Source organism: Rutidosis leptorrhynchoides, chromosome 10, assembly GCF_046630445.1.
Source record: "Rutidosis leptorrhynchoides isolate AG116_Rl617_1_P2 chromosome 10, CSIRO_AGI_Rlap_v1, whole genome shotgun sequence".
Classification (NCBI taxonomy): domain Eukaryota; kingdom Viridiplantae; phylum Streptophyta; class Magnoliopsida; order Asterales; family Asteraceae; genus Rutidosis; species Rutidosis leptorrhynchoides.
Genome location: NC_092342.1, coordinates 31690203 through 31714055, shown reverse-complemented (window position 1 = coordinate 31714055; position 23853 = coordinate 31690203).

Here is a 23853-nt window from a genome sequence, read left to right as displayed (position 1 = left end):
GGTGAGACGGTCAACAATAACCCAAATGGTATCATAACCGCTCGTCGTTTTTGGTAGTTTGGTGATAAAATCCATCGTTATCCTTTCCCACTTCCATTGCGGGATCTCGGGTTGTCGAAGTAGTCCGGACGGTCTTTGGTGTTCGGCTTTGACTTTGGAACATGTCAAACACTTGGAAACATAAGTAGCTACGTCCCTTTTGATGTTCGGCCACCAATATAGCTGTTTAAGGTCGTGGTACATCTTATTGGCACCGGGGTGAATCGAGTATCGTGACTTATGGGCTTCATCTAAAATAAGGCTTCGTAGGTCCCCATAACTAGGCACCCAAATCCTTCCGGCGAAATATCGGAGTCCGGTTTCTTTAACTTCGAATCGAGAGGTGAGGACGTTCAAGTGTTCGAGAGAGATGTTTTCATCCTTGAGAGCCTCATCTTGGGCTACCCGAATTTGGCTATTAAGGTTTGTGTGGATGGTGATGTTTAAGGCTCGGACACGAAGAGGCACCGCTCTTTCTTTTCGACTTAAGGCATCAGCTACTACATTTGCCTTCCCGGGATGGTAACGAAGCTCGCAATCGTAATCGTTTAAGGTTTCAATCCACCTTCGTTGTCTCATGTTTAGTTGCTTTTGATCGAAAATGTGTTGGAGGCTTTTGTGGTCGGTAAAGATAGTACTCTTGGTTCCATAAAGATAGTGTCTCCACATTTTAAGTGCAAAGACAACGGCTCCGAGTTCGAGATCATGTGTCGTATAGTTTCGTTCATGAATTTTGAGTTGTCGAGAAGCATAAGCAATGACTTTCGTTCGTTGCATCAATACACACCCAAAACCATGTTTTGAGGCATCGCAATATACAACAAAGTCATCATTGCCTTCGGGAAGTGACAAGATAGGAGCGGTGGTTAGCTTCGTTTTCAAGATTTGGAATGCGGATTCATGTTCGGTCGCCCAAATGAATTTCTTTCCCTTGTGAGTCAATGTGGTTAGAGGACGTGCAACCAAAGAGAAATTTTCGATGAATCTACGATAGTACCCGGCGAGACCCAAAAATTGACGAATGTGAGTAGGAGTAGTAGGAGTCTCCCATTTGCTAATGGCTTCGATTTTCGTTGGATCGACTTTAATACCTTGGTCACTTACAACATGACCAAGAAATTGAACTTCCTTTAACCAAAATTCACACTTGGAGAATTTGGCATAGAGTTGTTCTTGTCTTAAAAGTTCAAGCACAAGTCGGAGGTGTCCCTCGTGTTCTTCTTCGCTTTTTGAATAGACTAAAATATCATCGATGAACACGATAACGAATTTGTCAAGATACGGTTTGCACACGTGGTTCATAAGATCCATGAACACCGCCGGTGCGTTAGTGAGACCAAATGGCATTACAAGAAATTCATAACTACCATAACGAGTTCGGAAAGCGGTTTTGGAGACATCTTCCCCCTTAACCCTTAATTGATGATAACCCGAGCGGAGATCGATTTTCGAATATACACAAGACCCTTGTAGTTGATCAAAGAGGTCATCGATGCGAGGAAGAGGATATCGGTTCTTAACCGTCAATTTATTTAGTTCACGATAATCAATGCACATTCGTAGGGATCCGTCTTTCTTTTTAACAAACAAAATCGGAGCGCCCCAAGGTGAATGGCTAGGTTGGATAAAACCACGGTCAAGTAGTTCTTGGATTTGACTTTGCAATTCTTGCATTTCGGATGGAGCAAGTCTATACGGTGCACGTGCTACGGGTGCGGCTCCCGGAATAAGATCGATTTGGAATTCAACCGGTCGATGAGGCGGAAGACCCGGCAATTCGTCGGGAAATACATCGGAATAGTCACTAACAATTGGCACATCATCGATGTGCTTCTCATCGGACCCGACTTTCTTAACGTGGGCAAGGATCGCAAAACAACCCTTACGGAGTAGTTTTCTAACTTTAAGGCACGAAACGAGGTTGAGTCCGGTGCAACTCTTATCGCCATAGACGATCAAAGGTTCACCATTCTCGATAGGAATTCGGATTGCGTTAAGATCACAAAGAATGTGAGATTTCGTTTTGACTAACCAATTCATACCGATTATTACATCAAAGCTTCCTAGTTCCATGGGTATCAAATCAATTTCAAATTCCTTACCCAAAATGTTTATCGTACACCCCCGGTAATATGTGTCGGCACTTAATAGTTTTCCGTTAGCCACTTCAATGGTATAAGTGGTATCTAATGGAAGAGGTGGAGTGCTAAAAGAATGAGTCAAAGTCTTGGATACAAAGCATTTATCGGCACCCGAATCGAATAAGCAAGAGACATAAGAATTGTTGAGAAGAAACGTACCCGTGACTAGTTCAGTGTCATCCCGGGCTTCCTCGGTGTTTATGTTGAAAGCTCGGCCGCGCGTATTGGGGTTATCTTTCCTTTTCGGGCATGCATTTCTATAATGGCCCGTTTGGCCACATTCATAACAAGTGCCCGTCTTTGGTGCATTGGGCCACTTTCGAGCGACGGGAGTGGCACTTTTACAATCGTTGGCCTTATGACCAACTCCTTGGCACCGGTGGCAAATTATCTTACTACATTCGCCAAAGTGATGTTTGTTGCATTTGTTGCAAAGAGGCAGGTTCCCGGCATAACCTTTCTTGCCGTCGGAGGTGTAAGGCTTCTTAGCAAAGTTGTTGTTGCTTGATTGGGAGGGTTCCCACTTTCTTTTGTTACCGCCCGATTTATCCTCGGCCTTAGGTGCCGAAACTACGATTTCGTCAACCGTTTCAATTAGTTGGCGAGCCATGTTCATAGCGGCTTGATGAGTAGTGGGTTTGGATGACATCACCCCTTGTTTGATGCTTTTTGGAAGACCGAGCATGTAGAGCTCAATCCTTTGAGATTCGGGGTTAACAAGATTAGGACACATCAAGGATAGTTCGGCGAAGCGTTGATTATAAGCTTTAAGATCGTTTCCGACCGCTTTCAAAGCTCTTAGTTCTTCCTCAAGCTTTCGGGTTTCTTCGCGCGGAAAATATTCAACAATCATCTTTTCCTTTAGATCGGCCCAAGAGAGGGCATGAGCTTCATCGGTACCCACCGATTGAACATAGGTGTTCCACCATGTTAGAGCAATTCCGGAGAAAGTGTGCGTGGAGTATTTGACCTTGTCTTGATCCCGGCAACCGCTTATGCTAAAGACGGCCTCGGTTTGTTCAAACCAACGAGTAAGCACAACCGGTCCCCCGGTTCCATCATAAGTGTGGGGTTTGCACCCCATGAAAGCTTTGTAGGAGCACCCTTCGCTAGAGTTACCGGCTCCTTGGTTGTTGTTGTTGTTGTTGTGGTTGTTATTATTATTGTTGTTGGATGAGTGACCGGCCATGGCCGCATCTACGGCGGTAGCTATCATCCGTTCGAGAGCTTGTTCGGGAGTTTCATTGCGGCGTACACGACGAGGAGCCATTGTTCCTTCAAGACACAAGAATATCATTGATTAGTATTCTCAATAATACTAACCGTGATATAGAATAAAGATAAAGAGAAGTTTTTTTTTTTTTTTTTTTTCGACTCGCCTTAAATTCTTTATGTCATAATGTCGGAACGTTCATATGAGTCACCGTAATATAATCCCGGAAATTATATTACCCTGATTCATATGTGCATTCGACATCATTTCATATAGTCAAGGTGGCGCGTCAATCAAATTAAACAACGTGAGATTAAGATGAACTAAGAGTAGATATGAGTAGAAGCGTTCGAGTATAAATGCACAAGTAGTCAAGTAATTCCTACTTCAAGTCTATATGCCGGTTGTAGTCTAGACTCACCAATGTACCCTATGACTCGAGGTTGACACTAATGAACTCTAAATCCCTACAACCAACGCTCTGATACCATCTGTAGCGACCCGACCAAATCGTCATTGACGGCGCCGTCTACTTAGGTCCCGTTACGTGGTCATAAGTCTTTAAAACAACGTTTGACCAAAAGATATGTCGCATTCATTTCAAATGTAAAGGTTGTTCAAGTTTTACAAGAATAGTTCCACCACAAGTTACGATACCAAGTTTTAAGTACAAATGAAACTTATGCGACACAATTTAAAAGTATCCAAAAGACGCTCCATGTATGCATGTATACTCGACATCCAATGCAAGTATCAAAATAATGAGCGGAAGCATGTATCATGTATCGTTCAAGGACCTGAGAAAAACATAGAAATCTGTCAACGAAAACGTTGGTGAAATCATAGGTTTAAGTAAGTAAGTACAAGTGAACCACAAGATTTGCATCAATGAAATAATAGTAATACATTCCAAAAGTTTGTTTCACGAGCACCCAATTATCAATGCTTAACATTTCCTTCCATTGAACCCCATCACTTAGTGCTAGAACATACACTGTTTCTCGAAAATATATTTCATTCGTAAACGGTAGCGAACCGTTTGAATGAGGGTTTGTCAAACCCATATGGATCCATACAACATAAGTTCTCGCTTACACCCGGCAAGTGTAACTAATGATAATCGAATTGAGGATTTTGTTCTAAACTCGTATGTAGAATGTTTGTTTTCCTGTACTTGTGTTCACTTAGTAAAGAAATGTTTATGTTTTCTCATCCCAAATGTAAGTTCAAAAAGAGTAAAAGTGGGACTATGATCTCACCTTGAGTGCACGAGTAGTAAAGTACTTCGACAAGTAAACGTGTGCAAAGAACAATGCTAGTCTTGACCTAAACAATAGGTTTGTATCAATAACGGTAAACACGATAGGTCAAAGATGTTCAATTAGTCCTATGGCTCGTTACGACTCGATTATTTAGCATGTGAAATCAAATTGTCAATTTTCATGCAAGATACAAGTATATAAACAAGTTAGGAAGGTTGCAAAATCATTTGGTTAAGTTTGACAAAAAGTCAAACTTTGGTCGGTCAAAGTCAACGAAAAAGTCAACACGTTCGGGTCGTGTCCCGAACTATTTTTCTGAGGTTTTTAATCATATATGAGTATGTTAGAACAAGTTTCATGTGAATCGGAGGTCCATAGTATGCCAAACATTTTTCGTAATTTGGACATGGTGGTCAGAACCTGACCACGGCTTATGTCGCGCCGCGACATAGTCTGGCCGCGCCGCGGCATTGGCCGTGCGCTGGTACCTGGTCAGTCTCAATTGTTCAAGTCCCAAATCAAAACTCTTTCAAGCATAAATTACAAACCGCTAACATTTAGAACTCGCACCTTATATCGTTGGAAAGGTAATTTGACAAAGAACACAACTAAACACATTTCATCAATCAATCTACCTATTATAACAACCAAAACCGCATCTAATGCTCAACATTAATCGCATACAAGTTCATAAATGCAATTCAATGATTCGGGCAACCAATTTACATGAATGATATGCCGTTTCGAAGGTAATCAAGCATACATTCTAACTAAACACTTACCAACCATAATCCATGGCATTCAATGCATCAAAAGTCCATTTCAAGTTCATCAAACCCTAACCCAATTTCACCAAAATCATAAATCGAGTTCATGAACTTTTCTAAAGCAACCTACACATCAAATTGAAGCTAGTGATGCTAGTAACACAATTAAAACATCAACTTTCAACATCTAACAACATATGATCATCCAAAATTCAAGAACAACACACCAAAATTCAAGTTCATGCTAGTTACACTAAAACAACGAGATCGAGCATATAAATCATATATTTATGTTAGACTTGAGCCATAGACACTAATTAACACTTTTATAAGTTAAAAACATCAAGAACACAAAATCTAGTGATTTTAGAAAGTTACCCAAATGAGATGAAGTTGGTACCAAAATGAAGAGGATGAAGAGAGGATCACGAATATGTAATTTATTTGGTTGCTAGCTCCCTAATCCGGATTTAGATGATGAATGAATGAGAAAGGAAATTGGGTGTGTTCTTGCTAGAGAGAAAGAGAGAGAGATAGGGAGATGGTAATGAATGGGTGAAAGGGGTTTGACCCTTTGACCTAGTCAAGGGTTTGATCCCTTGTCAAGTTTAGTCCCTCAACTTTCGTTCAGGTGCGGGAATTACCTAAACGAGATAATTTAAAACGCGTATCAACGGGAGATGTTATAAACATATAACGGAGTTTAAATTAGTATAACGGAAAAGTAAATGGAAAAAGGCGGGATGTTACAGCGTGGTTTCTTAACAAAATTTCTCATAATTAATTTGTTTGTTTCTAACAAATTTTATTTTGTCCAGTGTTTTCTTCATTATGCCACTTGTTGGATTCTGATAAGTCAAAATCCAAATATGAAATTGAATGAAAATAGTTATTCTGTGGTGAACGGATACGTATATCGGTGGATGTAAGTAGGATAGTAAATGACTATTGAATCAGATTCGAAGAATGTACAGTGTAACTTATTAATATGAAACTTAAATATTCCTCGGGTATTACCTACCCGTTAAAATATTTTCACCATTAACAGTTTGTACAAAAGAATTTTTTAATTACAATATTTATGAATACATATATACATGTATATTTTCTTCAGATGTAATCATGGATTTAATGAGTTAATATGATATTAAACTCATTTGGTTTACCGTTAGAACAAGAATATATATAATCTCTAAAACATTAGAGATTACATAGTCGCCATGTCGAACGAAGATAAATGATGTAGAACGATACGTAGAACGATGATTAAGTTTGAGGTATAGATTGTGATGTTGAGGCGTGTGTTGTTGTGGTTTATGTTGTTGCTGGTGGTACTGTTGATGTTGTTGATGTTGCTGAAGCTGGTACGTTTTGCACCATATTTTCCAAGACTACAACTCGGGCGCGAAACTCGTTGACTTTTATTACTCCGGGATGATTGTCGGTAGGAACGAGCGAATGAATAAGGTTTAGAATTGTGGATAGAATATAATCGTGACGAGCTACCCTGGAAATGAGGCTGAAAATGGTGTTTCAGATAGGTTAGCCGGTAAGTGCTTCAGGTTCTTCGCCAATCGGTGAATTCGGTTGGTGGAAGGGATCACCTTCTGCGCGTCTCCATTGATTAAGTTGACTACGAACCCATCAGATGAATTGATGATGGCCGATTGGTTGATCCATTCTGGTTATACTGCTTTCGGAGCTCAAGTGTGTTTTCATATCGGAATAACTGTCGAAATAACTATCGGAATAGTTATCGGAATCTGAAGGACTCGAACTGGTTGAGGGATTCATCTCGTACGATCAGATGAAGGATTTTCGATAAGAAATAGATTATAGGATGTAGATTAGTACCCTGCAATACATAATTTACATATGCATATATAATACTAAAATCCCATAAGTTACGGAGGGATCTACGGAAGTTGTCAGGCAAAGGTAACAGTAACAGATACGCTACGATATGAATTAGCAGATATGCTAAGATATGAATTTGTCTATACACTATTCATGCAATCCAGGCAGTAAGATATGTCTAGATTAAGGATGATAAGCAAATGATTCCCTAAGAATGATAAGCAGGTAATTTTCGACACGAAATGATAAGCAAAACTTTTGACATGCAGACACGGTCGAAGTCCAGACTCACTAATGCACCCTAACGACTATCAGTTAGACATACTAATGCAAGACCTGGTTCGCTAAGACCCCCGCTCTGATACCAACTGAAGCGACCCGTCCTAATCCATCCGGACGAAGTCCATATCGATTATAAACGATTCACAACAGTTGATTACATCGCGAGGTACTTGACCTCTATATGATACATTTTACAAACATTGCATTCGTTTTTGAAAAGTCAATCTTTCATTACATCGAAAGTTGACAACATGCATACCATTTCGTAATATATCTTACTATAATTGACTTAATAATAATCTTGATGAACTCAACGACTCGAATGCAACGTCTTTTGAAATATTTCATGAATGACTCCAAGTAATATCTCTAAGATGAGCAAATGCACAGCGGAAGATTTCTTTCGTACCTGAGAATAAACATGCTTTAAAGTGTCAACCAAAAGGTTGGTGAGTTCATTAGTTTAACATAAATAATCATTTCCATCATTTTAATAGACCACAAGATTTGCATTTCTCATAAATATACGTCCCATGCATAGAGACAAAAATAATCATTCATATAGATTGAACACCTGGTAACCGACATTCACAATATGCATATAAGAATATCCCCATCATTCCGGGATCCTCCTTCGGACATGATATAAATTTCGAAGTACTAAAGCATCCGGTACTTTGGATGGGGCTTGTTGGGCCCGATAGATCTATCTTTAGAGTTCGCGTCAATTAGGGTGTCTGTTCCCTAATTCTTAGATTACCAGACTTAATAAAAAGGGGCATATTCGGTTTAATAATCCAGCCATAGAATGTAGTTTTATTTACTCGTGTCTATTTCGTAAAACAGTTATAAAAGCAGCGCATGTATTCTCAGCCCAAAAATATAAAGGGTAAAAAGGCAAATGAAACTCACCTAATGTATTTTGTAGTAAAAATACATATGACGACATTTAACAACTGACAATGCAGGATTGGCCTCGAATTCACGAACCTATATTATTCATATATATTAACACCAAAATAGTAATCGAACAAATTTTATATATATAGTTATTTATTAGTTATATCATTTTTATGTTAATAACCTATATGCTTCATATATTTAAAATAAATAAATAAATAAATAAAAATATATATTAATTTTGTTATGTTATATGTATTTAATACATTTTTGTATATATATGAATATATATCTTTTGTTTGTTAAAATTATATTAATACAAAAATAATATTAGAAATGATAAAAATAATAATAATTATAGTAGAGTTTAAATGATACTTTTAATATTAATGGTAAAATGGTAACTTTAATAAAAATAATACTTTTAATAAAAAAAATGATAATTTTAATAATAATGTATGCTAATAATAATAACTATAAAAATAATGATTTTTTTTACTAATAATACTAATGATACCAATATTTATGTTAATAACTATAATGATAATAATACTAATAATAATATTAATACTTTAGATAGTAATAATAATAATAATAATAATAATAATAATAATAATAATAATAATAATAATAATAATAATAATAATAATAACAATAATAATAATAAAGTGATTAGGCTACCTTCCAGCTTTTTCATAAAAAGAAATAAGAAACGTCTCAGATAGGGTTCGAACCCAAGACCTCTCGTTAATCCAACTCGCCATCAAACCATCCCTCTATTTCCACATTTCTGCTTTATTACCCACTTAAATTTATTTAACCCATATCATTTCCAGTTTCGGCCCAACTGCATTATAGTTGGGTCTCGGCCCAGCAACACTTAATCAGCCCAACACAACAACTCTTTGTCCTAAATTAAATGACAGCCCACAAGCACAATTCAAGTGTCGATTGAAAAAGGTTTCAGTTTTTGAGTATAATCATCGAATTAACCTAATCGTCAAATCATTATTATCTTTTTCTTCATCTTCGTGATTATCATCTCAATCATCATTTAACATCATCCTAATCATATTTATCATCTATATTTCTCATCCACTATCATCATCGATTAACATCATCGTCCATCATCAAGGCTTGGTCATGGATTTGGTTTTAAACACAAGGGTACAGCCCAACCGAAAAGAAACTGAGTTAGGTCGCAGTACAAATTGAAAACAGAAAAAATAAAGTGAAGGTTGTGGGTTTTTAAGGTAAAGTGATGGGTCACAATTAGAAGGGAGAGATGGTGATTTCTGTGGTGTTTCATTCGAACAAACCAGTGAACATAAATATTACGAGGTTCAGGTCATGTAATCATTCGAACATATGGATACAGAATAGATATGCAGTTAACACAAGGTATTTAACATTTTTGCAAAACAAAAAGGGTTTGTTGTTGTAATCGAATTGAAGAAAAATCACATAGAAACCTCGTTCAGTTTAATCTGTTCATCATCGTCTTCTATCATTATGATCCTTTATTATGTTTTCTACAACTTTGGCCGATTAAAACAGATACCAATGACTTCATCATCGGTCATCATCCATATACAACAAGTCATTATCACATTCTCCTATAAATTACAAGTGCATATTTAGAGATTGGCCCTACAATTAATCAAGGATTTAAAGTGATCTAAAATTATGTCCCAGTGGGTTTTGGCATTCGGTTTCAACAACTAAAGTGGAATAGACCCCATGTTGGTCGGCCAACAAGGAAAAAGTAAACACTCAAATATATAACGTACCATCTGTAGTAATCCATCATCATTCTTTCTTTGTTTTAATAGATGAAACAGAAAAACGCTGCAGTAGGAGTCACAACCAGTGATATTTCACGCTGGTTTTAATGGCAGTGATCGGTGGTGGTTTGTTACGATTGTTTTAAGGTGATAATTGATGGTGGGTTGTATCCATAGTGTTCACGAGAAAATATATATAGAGAGAGTGGAGAGAGAGTAGAGAAACGTGGCGGTGAAGGTGGGTTGTTACCGGTGATGGAATGAATAACAAAAAAAATTATAATAGCTGTGCTTTGCAGCAGTAATTTATGAATTCTTGGCTACCAAAATAGTCCAAATGTGATGGGTGTTATAGTTTGATCGTAACAGTAATAGTGGTTGAAGGGAGTTGTGATCGATTCTTGATGATAGTTTGAGATGGTGCTCGATGGTTTAATGGGGATACATGACAGAGAAATAGCAAACAAGCAATACTAGTAGAAATGAGATGCAGGTTGATATTAATAAGGTAGTGGTGAAGTTTATGGTGGTTTGATGGTATTGAACAAGAAACAGGAAGATGGTGAGTTCTTGGTTAATACCTTAGCGAAAAGAAAATCAAAAGAAAAGAAAATATTAAGAGGGTTGTGGTGGTTATGGTAGTGATGCTCGTTCACGATGGAAGCAGAAAGTAATCTGTAGCAATGGTGTGGTGTGTGACGATAAACAATAGCAGTAGGCTAAGTGATGGTGACAAGTTAATGACGTTTTGAAAAGAAACAGTAGAAGTAAGCAAGCGGGTTTGCAAGATATTGTTCGACGTACATGATTGTTTGAGGAAGATGGATCGTTCTCAACAAGAACACAAGATTAGAGGTGACGGTTTTTCAAATGAAATTCCAACAATTATAAGATAGTCGATTGTCTTATATCCAAAAGAGACGTCGATAGAATAATTGAAGCAGACAGAAATATACTATCCAATAAGAAGAAAACAAAATTTTAAAGAAAAGCAGATAATGATCGAAAATAGATTGGTACCATTTGTTGGATTAATTTCAATAATCATATGCAGAAGTACCAATTACATATAGTTTGAAAAGGATTGGAAACAGATTACGTTATTATTTATTTATTGATCTATATATATATACCGTGTTTATATTTATACAAATTTATTTATATATGTAAATCTGTATTTTGTATTTTGTATTTTTATACGTATTTTATATATCTGTTATTTACATATCTTGTTTATATATATATATATATATATATATATATATATATATATATATATATATATATATATATATATATATATACACACACACACACACACATATATCTACTTCTTGAATTTTGATCTATATTAAGTATAAATATCTTATTATTATTAATAATACTAATAATAATATAATAATCTTTTCACATCAAATTATATACACATTTTATAGTATTAATAATACAAATATCAATATCAATATCAATATTACAATAACAAAATTAATGATAATAATATTACTATAACCATTGTATTTTCAAACTTGCAATACCGTATATTATTTATGTAGTATTTTATTATATGATGACATTTGTTGAAAAAGTTAAGATTTATATATTTTATATATATATTGGCTGAAAGTCTTATATAGATTCATAATATTTATATATATATACATATACATATACATATATATATATATATATATATATATATATATATATATATATATATATATATATATATATATATATGTGTGTGTGTGTGTGTGTGTGTGTTTATTTTAACAATAGTTTAATTATTCTAGATATTGTTTTACATTTTAAATTTCAGTTAATTAGAGTATACTTTATTAATTCATCATATTATATATATATATATATATATATATATATATATATATATATATATATATATATATTACATATTTATTTATTTACAAAGCAATGTTCGTGAACCGTCGGGAATAGTCAAAAGGGTCAAATGATTTCATGAAATAGTTCAACAAATTTTGAGACTTAACTTTACAGACTTTGCTTATCGTGTCGAATTCATATAAAGATTAAGTTTAAATTTGGTCGAAATTTCCCGGGTCATCACAGTACCTACCCGTTAAAGAAATTTCGTCCCGAAATTTGAGTGAGGTGGTCATGGCTAACAATAAAAATGTTTTCATGACGAATATGAGTTGATAAATAGAATTTTATCACCATTGAATAATTCGGATAAAACGATTCAATTACTCGAAGCATATGAGTGAAACTATCACAAAAGATTGGAATAAGGTAATAGATATTCGTCTTTACTTTTGACGTAGTCACGTTTAAATTCCGAAATTCAAGGGATTTAAAAGAAAATCTTGGAAATCTATAAGATCTGATTTTTCGGGATTTATGGAAATTAAGATCTCTATAATTAAATGCGATTATCTGCCTTGATTTCTTTGTCTGGTATTTTTACTATAAATGAACTTCTTCCGTTCCATTATTTTCACAGCTCACATCTTTTATTCATTCTCTCTCAATTCAAACTTTGTTTTCTCTTCTTGACTTCAAGTCAAGCGAATAATGTTTCAGAATTCGTAGGTATGGAGTTTCGAATGAACATGACTAATGTTCTAAGAGAGAAATTGTAATAGCAAAATCTTGAGTGGTTAAATTACCAGAATTCAAGAGAAAAGATAGAACTATCAGGAGATTATGTTCTTGATATGCTTATATATTAGATAGGATGTAAGAGTCGTGTAACATGGCACAGGATGACGTTATAATCTGTGAATCATCACGTTCCATTAGAAACTCAGCATGACTTACTATAATATAATCACGTTGGCCGGGCGTCATTATATTATACTAACCCATGCTTCAATTCCCAACACTTCTCCATAAGTCATTCATAATTTATACTTAGATTTTTCAGAAGTTTCTAATATAATGGAATACAGAAAACACGAAGAGGTAGATAATTTTGGACAAGAATATTTATGAAAATATCCTCAGAAATATCGAAGATATTTATGATGATATTTTGGAATTTCTAAGTTCGAAAGTTGAAGAAGAAAAATTTTTCGCAAGATTTTAACATGAGTTCGAAGCAAGATATTCTCTAAAGATTTCATCGGATTCAGAATTATCTGGATTCTTTGAATATAGGGCTTGGTCCTTGTATTTGTCCTTGGTCTCCTTCACGGTTAGCTAAATCCGTTTCTCAGTACAAAATTTTCTATCGAGCGTTCCCAACATTCCATTCTTTATTATTAAACTTTTGGTCGTTTAGACCATCTATAATTTTTCTGTTTTCTCTGCATTTAATGCTACCATATCTGAGTCATCGATTATCAATCCGAGGTGGTTTCAAGAGAATTGTGTTTTTAGATGATTAAACGCTGAGGGTAATATGGTGGAATATAAAAGAATTCTCCGGTATCAAAAGGGTAATCGTATATATCAGGATTATAGTAAGGCTACTTCGAATAAAAAGTTGAAGTTGACTTGCTGGAGCTGTGACAAAATTGGCTACTTTGAAAAGGGATTGTATAGTTATTTGGGTAATAATAATGCTAAAGGATCTAGCACAGATACATGTTAAACGTTTACTCAGGTTCTGAGAGTTTTCCAGATGCATAACTATAAGCATAATTCTTTCATTCCGTAGATGAAGTGTGGTTGGTTCATCCTCTTGATTGAGGTGTTTTCAAGTATTATGAAAGGTTTGGACGCAGATTGTAATTGTCAAGATATAAATGAAGTTTAGGATGAAATCAAGTGGCAAACTTGAAGAATTGTTTAGTTTCATATGTTATAATCAATATTTTAATTCATTTTAATTGTCCAATGTCATTAGTCCGCAGTCGATAGTCCACAAACAGTCCAATATTTCATATATAGTTTAATTTATAATATTCGAATTAATTAATACGTATCGTGACCCGTATACATGTCTCAGACTCGATCACAACTCAAAGTATATATATTATTATAGAATCAACCTCAACCCTGTATAGAGAACTCGATCATTACTGCATATAGAGTGTCTATGGTTATTCCAAATAATATATATATATATATATATATATATATATATATATATATATATATATATATATATATATATATATATATATATATATATATGTGTCGATATGATATGTCAAAACCTTGTATACATGTCCCGATATTTAAAGTGCGTAAAATAAATACAGAAATTAAATGACGATAAATAAAATTGCGAGAATATAAATTGCGATAATTAAATTGCGATAAATAAATTGCGATAAATAAAATGTAATACGGAATTAACAGTTAGCTAGGAACAGTTAGCTAGGATCTTTTTAGCGTGGTTTATTAACAAAATTTCTCATAATTAATTTGTTTGTTTCTAACAAATTTTATTTTGTCCAGTGTTTTCTTCATTATGCCACTTGTTGGATTCTGATAAGTCAAAATCCAAATATGAAATTGAATGAAAATGGTTATTCTGTGGTGAACGGATACGTATATCGGTGGATGTAAGTAGGATAGTAAACGACTGTTGAATCAGATTCGAAGAATGTACAGTGTAACTTATTAATATGAAACTTAAATATTCCTCGGGTATTACCTACCCGTTAAAATATTTTCACCATTAACAGTTTGTACAAAAGAATTTTTTAATTACAATCTTTATGAATACATATATACATATATATTTTCTTCAGATGTAATCATGGATTTAATGAGTTAATATGATATTAAACTCATTTGGTTTACCGTTAGAACAAGAATATATATAATCTCTAAAACATTAGAGATTACATAGTCGCCATGTCGAACGAAGATAAATGATGTAGAACGATACGTAGAACGATGATTAAGTTCGAGGTATAGATTGTGATGTTGAGGCGTGTGTTGTTGTGGTTTATGTTGTTGCTGGTGGTACTATTGATGTTGTTGATGTTGCTGAAGCTGGTACGTTTTGCACCATATTTTCCAAGACTACAACTCGGGCGCGAAACTCGTTGACTTTTATTACTCCGGGATGATTGTCGGTAGGAACGAGTGAATGAATAAGGTTTAGAATTGTGGATAGAATATAATCGTGACGAGCTACCCTGAAAATGAGGCTGAAAATGGTGTTTCAGATAGGTTAGCCGGTAAGTGCTTCAGGTTCTTCGCCAATCGGTGAATTCGGTTGGTGGAAGGGATCGCCTTCTGCGCATCTCCATTGATTAAGTCGACTACGAACCCATCAGATGAATTGATGATGGCCGATTGGTTGATCCATTCTGGTTATACTGCTTTCGGAGCTCAAGTGTGTTTCCATATCGGAATAACTGTCGAAATAACTATCGGAATAGTTATCGGAATCTGAAGGACTCGAACTGGTTGAGGGATTCATCTCGTACGATCAGATGAAGGATTTTCGATAAGAAATAGATTATAGGATGTAGATTAGTACCCTGCAATACATAATTTACATATGCATATATAATACTAAAATCCCATAAGTTACGGAGGGATCTACGGAAGTTGTCAGGCAAAGGTAACAGTAACAGATACGCTACGATATGAATTAGCAGATATGCTAAGATATGAATTTGTCTATACACTATTCATGCAATCCAGGCAGTAAGATATGTCTAGATTAAGGATGATAAGAAAATGATTTCCTAAGAATGATAAGCAGGTAATTTTCGACACGAAATGATAAGCAAAACTTTTGACATGCAGACACGGTCGAAGTCCAGACTCACTAATGCACCCTAACGACTATCAGTTAGACATACTAATTCAAGACCTGGTTCGCTAAGACCACCGCTCTGATACCAACTGAAGCGACCCGTCCTAATCCATCCGGATGAAGTCCATATCGATTATAAACGATTCACAACAGTTGATTACATCGCGAGGTACTTGACCTCTATATGATACATTTTACAAACATTGCATTTGTTTTTGAAAATACAATCTTTCATTACATCGAAAGTTGACAACATGCATACCATTTCGTAATATATCTTACTATAATTGACTTAATAATAATCTTGATGAACTCAACGACTCGAATGCAACGTCTTTTGAAATATGTCATGAATGACTCCAAGTAATATCTCTAAGATGCGCAAATGCACAGCGGAAGATTTCTTTCGTACCTGAGAATAAACATGCTTTAAAGTGTCAACCAAAAGGTTGGTGAGTTCATTAGTTTAACATAAATAATCATTTCCATCATTTTAATAGACCACAAGATTTGCATTTCTCATAAATATACGTCCCATGCATAGAGACAAAAATAATCATTCATATGGATTGAACACCTGGTAACCGACATTCACAATATGCATATAAGAATATCCCCATCATTCCGGGATCCTCCTTCGGACATGATATAAATTTCGAAGTACTAAAGCATCCGGTACTTTGGATGGGGCTTGTTGGGCCCGATAGATCTATCTTTAGAGTTCGCGTCAATTAGGGTGTCTGTTCCCTAATTTTTAGATTACCAGACTTAATAAAAAGGGGCATATTCGGTTTAATAATCCAGCCATAGAATGTAGTTTCATTTACTCGTGTCTATTTCGTAAAACAGTTATAAAAGCAGCGCATGTATTCTCAGCCCAAAAATATAAAGGGTAAAAAGGCAAATGAAACTCACCTAATGTATTTTGTAGTAAAAATACATATGACGACATTTAACAACTAACAATGCAGGATTGGCCTCGGATTCACGAACCTATATTATTCATATATATTAACACCAAAATAGTAATCGAACAAATTTTATATATATAGTTATTTATTAGTTATATCATTTTTATGTTAATAACCTATATGCTTCATATATTTAAAATAAATAAATAAATAAATAAAAATATATATTAATTTTGTTATGTTATATGTATTTAATACATTTTTGTATATATATGAATATATATCTTTTGTTTGTTAAAATTATATTAATACAAAAATAATATTAGAAATGATAAAAATAATAATAATTATAGTAGAGTTTAAATGATACTTTTAATATTAATGGTAAAATGGTAACTTTAATAAAAATAATACTTTTAATAAAAAAAATGATAATTTTAATAATAATGTATGCTAATAATAATAACTATAAAAATAATGATTTTTTTTACTAATAATACTAATGATACCAATATTTATGTTAATAACTATAATGATAATAATAATAATAATAATATTAATACTTTAGATAATAATAATAATAATAATAATAATAATAATAATAATAATAATAATAATAATAATAACAATAATAATAATAAAGTGATTAGGCTACCTTCCCGCTTTTTCATAAAAAGAAATAAGAAACGTCTCAGATAGGGTTCGAACCCAAGACCTCTCGTTGATCCAACTCGCCATCAAACCATCCCTCTATTTCCACATTTCTGCTTTATTACCCACTTAAATTTATTTAACCCATATCATTTCCAGTTTCGGCCCAACTGCAATATAGTTGGGTCTCGGCCCAGCAACACTTAATCAGCCCAACACAACAACTCCTTGTCCTAAATTAAATGACAGCCCACAAGCATAATTCAAGTGTCGATTGAAAAAGGTTTCGGTTTTTGAGTATAATCATCGAATTAACCTAATCGTCAAATCATTATTATCTTTTTCTTCATCTTCGTGATTATCATCTCAATCATCATTTAACATCATCATAATCATATTTCTCATCTATATTTCTCATCCACTATCATCATCGATTAACATCATCGTCCATCATCAAGGCTTGGTCATGGATTTAGTTTTAAACTTAAGCGTACAGCCCAACCGAAAAGAAACTGAGTTGGGTCGCAGCACAAATTGAAAATAGAAAAAATAAAGTGAAGGTTGTGGGTTTTTAAGGTAAAGTGATGGGTCACAATTAGAAGGGAGAGATGGTGATTTCTGTGGTGTTTCATTCGAACAAACCAGTGAACACAAATATTACGAGGTTCGGGTCATGTAATCATTCGAACGTATGGATAAAGAATAGATATGCAGTTAACACAAGGTATTTAACAGTTTTGCAAAACAAAAAGGGTTTGTTGTTGTAATCGAGTTGAAGAAAAATCACATAGAAACCTCGTTCAGTTTAATCTGTTCATCATCGTCTTCTATCATTATGATCCTTTATTATGTTTTCTACAACTTTTGCCGATTAAAACAGATACCAATGACTTCATCATCGGTCATCATCCATATACAACAAGTCATTATCACATTCTCCTATAAATTACAAGTGCATATTTAGAGATTGGCCCTACAATTAATCAAGGATTTAAAGTGATCTAAAATTATGTCCTAGTGGGTTTTGGCATTCGGTTTCAACAACTAAAGTGGAATAGACCCCATGTTGGTCGGCCAACAAGGAAAAAGTAAACACTCAAATATATAACGTACCATCTGTAGTAATCCATCATCATTCTTTCTTTGTTTTAATAGATGAAACAGAAAAACGCTGCAGTAGGAGTCACAACCAGTGATATTTCACGCTGGTTTTAATGGCAGTGATCGGTGGTGGTTTGTTACGATTGTTTAAAGGTGATAATTGATGGTGGGTTGTATCCATAGTGTTCACGAGAAAATATATATAGAGAGAGTGGAGAGAGAGTAGAGAAACGTGGTGGTGAAGGTGGGTTGTTACCGGTGATGGAATGAACAACAAAAAAATTATAATAGCTGTGCTTTGCAGCAGTAATTTATGAATTCTTGGCTGCCAAAATAGTCCAAATGTGATGGGTGTTATAGTTTGATCGTATATATATATATATATATATATATATATATATATATATATATATATATATATATATATATATATATATATATATATATATATATATATATATATATATATAAAGGGAGTTGTGATCGATTCTTGATGAAAGTTTGAGATGGTGCTTCATGGTTTAATGGGGATACATGACAGAGAAATAGCAAACAAGCAGTACTAGTAGAAATGAGATGTAGGTTGATATTAATAAGGTAGTGGTAAAGTTTATGGTGGTTTGATGGTATTGAACAAGAAATAGGAAGATGGTGAGTTCTTGGTTAATACCTTAGCGAAAAGAAAATCAAAAGAAAAGAAAATATTAAGAGGGTTGTGGTGGTTATGGTAGTGATGCTCGTTCACGATGGAAACAGAAAGTAATCTGTAGCAATGGTGTGGTGTGTGAAGATAAACAATAGCAGTAGGCTAGGTGATGGTGATAGGTTGATGACGTTTTGAAAAGAAACAGTAGAAGTAAGCAAGCGGGTTTGCAAGAGATTGTTCGACGTACATGATTGTTTGAGGAAGATGGATCGTTCTCAACAAGAACACAAGATTAGAGGTGACGGTTATTCAAATGAAATTCCAACAATTATAAGATAGCCGATTGTCTTATATCCAAAAGAGATGTCGATAGAATAATTGAAGCAGGCAGAAATATACTATCTAATAAGAAGAAAACAAAATTTTAAAGAAAAGCAGATAGTGATCGAAAATAGATTGGTACCATTTGTTGGATTAATTTCAATTATCATATGCAGAAGTACTAATTACATATAGTTTGAAAAGGATTGGAAACAGATTATGTTATTATTTATTTATTGATCTATATATATATATACCGTGTTTATATTTATACAAATTTATTTATATATGTAAATCTGTATTTTATATTTTGTATTTTTATACATATTTTATATATCTGTTATTTACATATCTTGTTTATATATATATATATATATATATATATATATATATATATATATATATATATATATATATATATATATATATATATATATATATAAATACACACACACATATATATCTACTTCTTGAATTTTGATCTATATTAAGTATAAATATCTTATTGTTATTAGTAATACTAATAATAATATAATAATCTTTTCACATCAAATTATATACACATTTTATAGTATTAATAATACAAATATCAATATCAATATCAATATTACAATAACAAAATTAATGATAATCATATTACTATAACCATTGTATTTTCAAACTTGCAATACCGTATATTATTTATGTAGTATTTTATTATATGATGACATTTGTTGAAAAAGTTAAGATTTATATATTTTACATATATATTGGCTGAAAGTCTTATATAGATTCATAATATTATATATATATATATATATATATATATATATATATATATATATATATATATATATATATATATATATATATATATATATATATATATGTTTATTTTAACAATAGTTTAATTATTCTAGGTATTGTTTTACATTTTAAATTTCAATTAATTAGAGTATACTTTATTAATTCATCATATTATATATATATATATATATATATATATATATATATATATATATATATATATATATATATATATATTTATATTTACATATTTATTTATTTACAAAGCAATGTTCGTGAACCGTCGAGATTAGTCAAAAGGGTCAAATGATTTCATGAAATAGTTCAACAAATTTTGAGACTTAACTTTACAGACTTTGCTTATCGTGTCGAATTCATATAAAGATTAAGTTTAAATTTGGTCGGAATTTCCCGGGTCATCACAATAAGGATTAAGAAACGAGTGATAAATTGGATCGTGATGTGGACTGTCTTTCGAGCCCAACTAAGGAAAGTGAGCTAAGACTTGAAAACCCGTTAACTCCTTTTTGTAGCCCAATAAGTGAAGGTAAGGATGTAGAGGCAAACATTGGGCCTAATGGGCCTACAAAGATGGATCATTTGAATAGTCCAGGAATGAAAGGGGGAATCCAACCGATGGACCGAATGGGAATAAGGCATCTTTTGGGCCTGCTCACTCAGTCCACTCAATGGCCTGTCAAGACAACACATTTCGTAGCCCACCAAACAAAAATGGGGCTTCTGCGAATAGGAAAGGGACGGGAGTTAAGTTGCGAGACAGAAAAGGTAAAAAAGTGCTGAAGAAACTCGATAGCAAGAAAAAGAATGATTGCTGTCTCACCAAACTTCGAAATTGGAAAGCCTCATCGAGATTCATGAATGTAAATTCTGCTGCCAGAAGAGATCAGAAGGCTAAGGGCACTATCAAGTCTACTTGCTCGTCATGTGCTCAATCTCCTAAACCCATAAGCAAATCGACAAAATCGAGAAATTCCAGGCAAGCCCCATGTTCGAGTAATTCTTCCTTTTCTGTTACAAATGATGAATTAAGAGAATTTGGGGACCAATTAGGTCTAAAGTGGAAAGAAAAATCTGTCCAGTAACACCTTTCTGTTGCCTTCTCGTTTTAAAATATTTCATTATGAAGTTTTTGTCCTTAAACATTAGGGGTTTTGGGGTTGGGAAGGAGAGTAAAATTGGATGGCTAAAAAGCATTATTCGTAGAGAAAAACCTAATTTTGTAATTTTACAAGAAACCAAATTACACACAGTAGATTTCAACTGGATTCGTGGTTTGTGGGGAAACAATGACTGCAGTTTTATTCAAAAGCAGATGGTCGGGAAGTCAGGCGGTCAATTAATAATCTGGGATTCGGTTAGTTATAATGTGACTAATAGTTTTATTTCGGATTTTTGCATTGGTATTCATGGTAAATGGACGAGTTTTGGATGTGATTTCAACCTAGTCAACGTCTATGGGCCACATGAGGATCACAACAAACAGAAGTGCTGGGACTTTCTACTCAATAAAATCGGGGGTAAATCTGAGGAGGCGTGGGTAGTATGTGGTGATTTCAACGAGGTTAGGGCTGCTGAGGAAAGATTCAATTGTGTTTTCATTGAAAGCAGAGCAAAAATCTTCAACAATTTCATCGAGAATTCCAAGTTAATTGATATTCCTCTTGGTGGGCGAATTTTCACTCGTATCAGTGATGATGGGCTCAAATTTAGTAAGTTAGACAGGTTTCTCGTTAATGAAGCATTTCATAACTTGTGGTCATGTCTTGTGGTAGTAGCTCTAGACCGGGGAAAGTCGGATCATTGTCCCATTATTATTAAGGATGACGATCGAAATTTTGGTCCGAAACTGATTAAAGTGTTTGACGAATGGCTTGATATTGACGGAGTGGACGAGATGATCAAGAACGTATGGTCTGAGGATGTAGGTGGTGGTTCGAGAATGGATTGTCGATTAAGGAATAAGTTAAAAAATACCAAAGCCGCAATCAAATTGAAAAATGCACAGAAGTTTGGTAACTTGGATGGTGAGATAGAGATGTTTAAATTAATGGCTAACGCGATTGAACTTAAGGCAGAAAGGGAACCCATCAACGATGTGGAAAGAAAACAATGGTTAGATTCGAGAAGAGAATGGTTTCAACGGGAAAAAACCAAGGCGAACATGTTAAAGCAAAAGGCTCGCATACGATGGATTCTAGAGGGGATGAGAATTCTAGATACTTTCATTCGGTTATCAAACGGGGTTACAATAAGAATAACATCCGAGGGTTATCAATTAATGGAGTTTGGTGTGAAAACCCGCAAGATATTAAGGATGCGGCCTTTAGTCACTTCAAGTGCTTGTTTGAAGATAAGACGACTTTGAGACCTAGTATCGATGGTTTAGTCTATCCATCATTGACCACTGATGAAGCAGCGGGGCTGGAATCACCTATCTGTGAAGAAGAAATCCTAGTAGCTATAGGTGATTGTGGCAGCAACAAGGCCCCGGGACCGGATGGATTTAACCTTCGCTTTTTCAAAAAATTCTGGGAGGTTATTAGGGTCGATGTGGTTGATGCGGTTTCTTGGTTCTTGGAAAAGGGGGAATTTTCTAAAGGGTGTAATGCTTCGTTCATCACATTGGTTCCTAAAAAGAATGACCCCATTGCACTAAGTGATTATCGCCCAATTAGTCTTATTGGAAGTTTCTATAAAATTGTGGCAAAAGTCCTCTCAAATAGACTCAAAAAGGTGATCCCAAGACTAGTTGTCTCTGAACAAAGTGCTTTCTTGAAAGAGCGATATATATTGGATGGTGTACTCATTGCTAATGAATCGATTGATTATTTGAAAAACCATAAGAAAAAAGGCCTCATCTTCAAAGCCGATTTCGAAAAAGCGTTTGATAGTTTAAATTGGGACTTTCTCATGGAAGTCATGGCATGTATAGGGTTTGGTGAGAAATGGCGTAAGTGGATCCTTGCATGTTTAAAATCGGCTAGCATATCCGTGCTTATAAATGGGTCACCTACTCGGGAATTCTCTATTAGTAGAGGTGTTAGGCAAGGGGACCCTCTTTCCCCCTTTTTGTTCATTTTAGCCACGGAAGGGCTTAACATCCTCACTAAATCCGCGGTAGATAAGGGCCTCTTCAATGGTGTGGAAATTGGTAGAGACAAGATCATATTATCCCATTTACAATATGCGGATGATACCTTGTTTCTTGGGGATTGGTCTAGGTCTAATGCCCGTAACCTTATGAACATTCTAAAATGCTTCGAATTGGCCTCGGGTCTAAAGGTTAACTTTGGTAAGAGTTTTCTTTACGGTGTTGGAGTGGAACCGAATGAAATTGTGAATTTAGCTACACGTATGGGATGTCAATCCGGCACTTTCCCATTCATCTATCTTGGCCTCCAAATTGGTGCTAGAATGAAGAGTATTGGCGATTGGGCCCCCGTAATTAATAAATTCAAGAAAAGACTTTC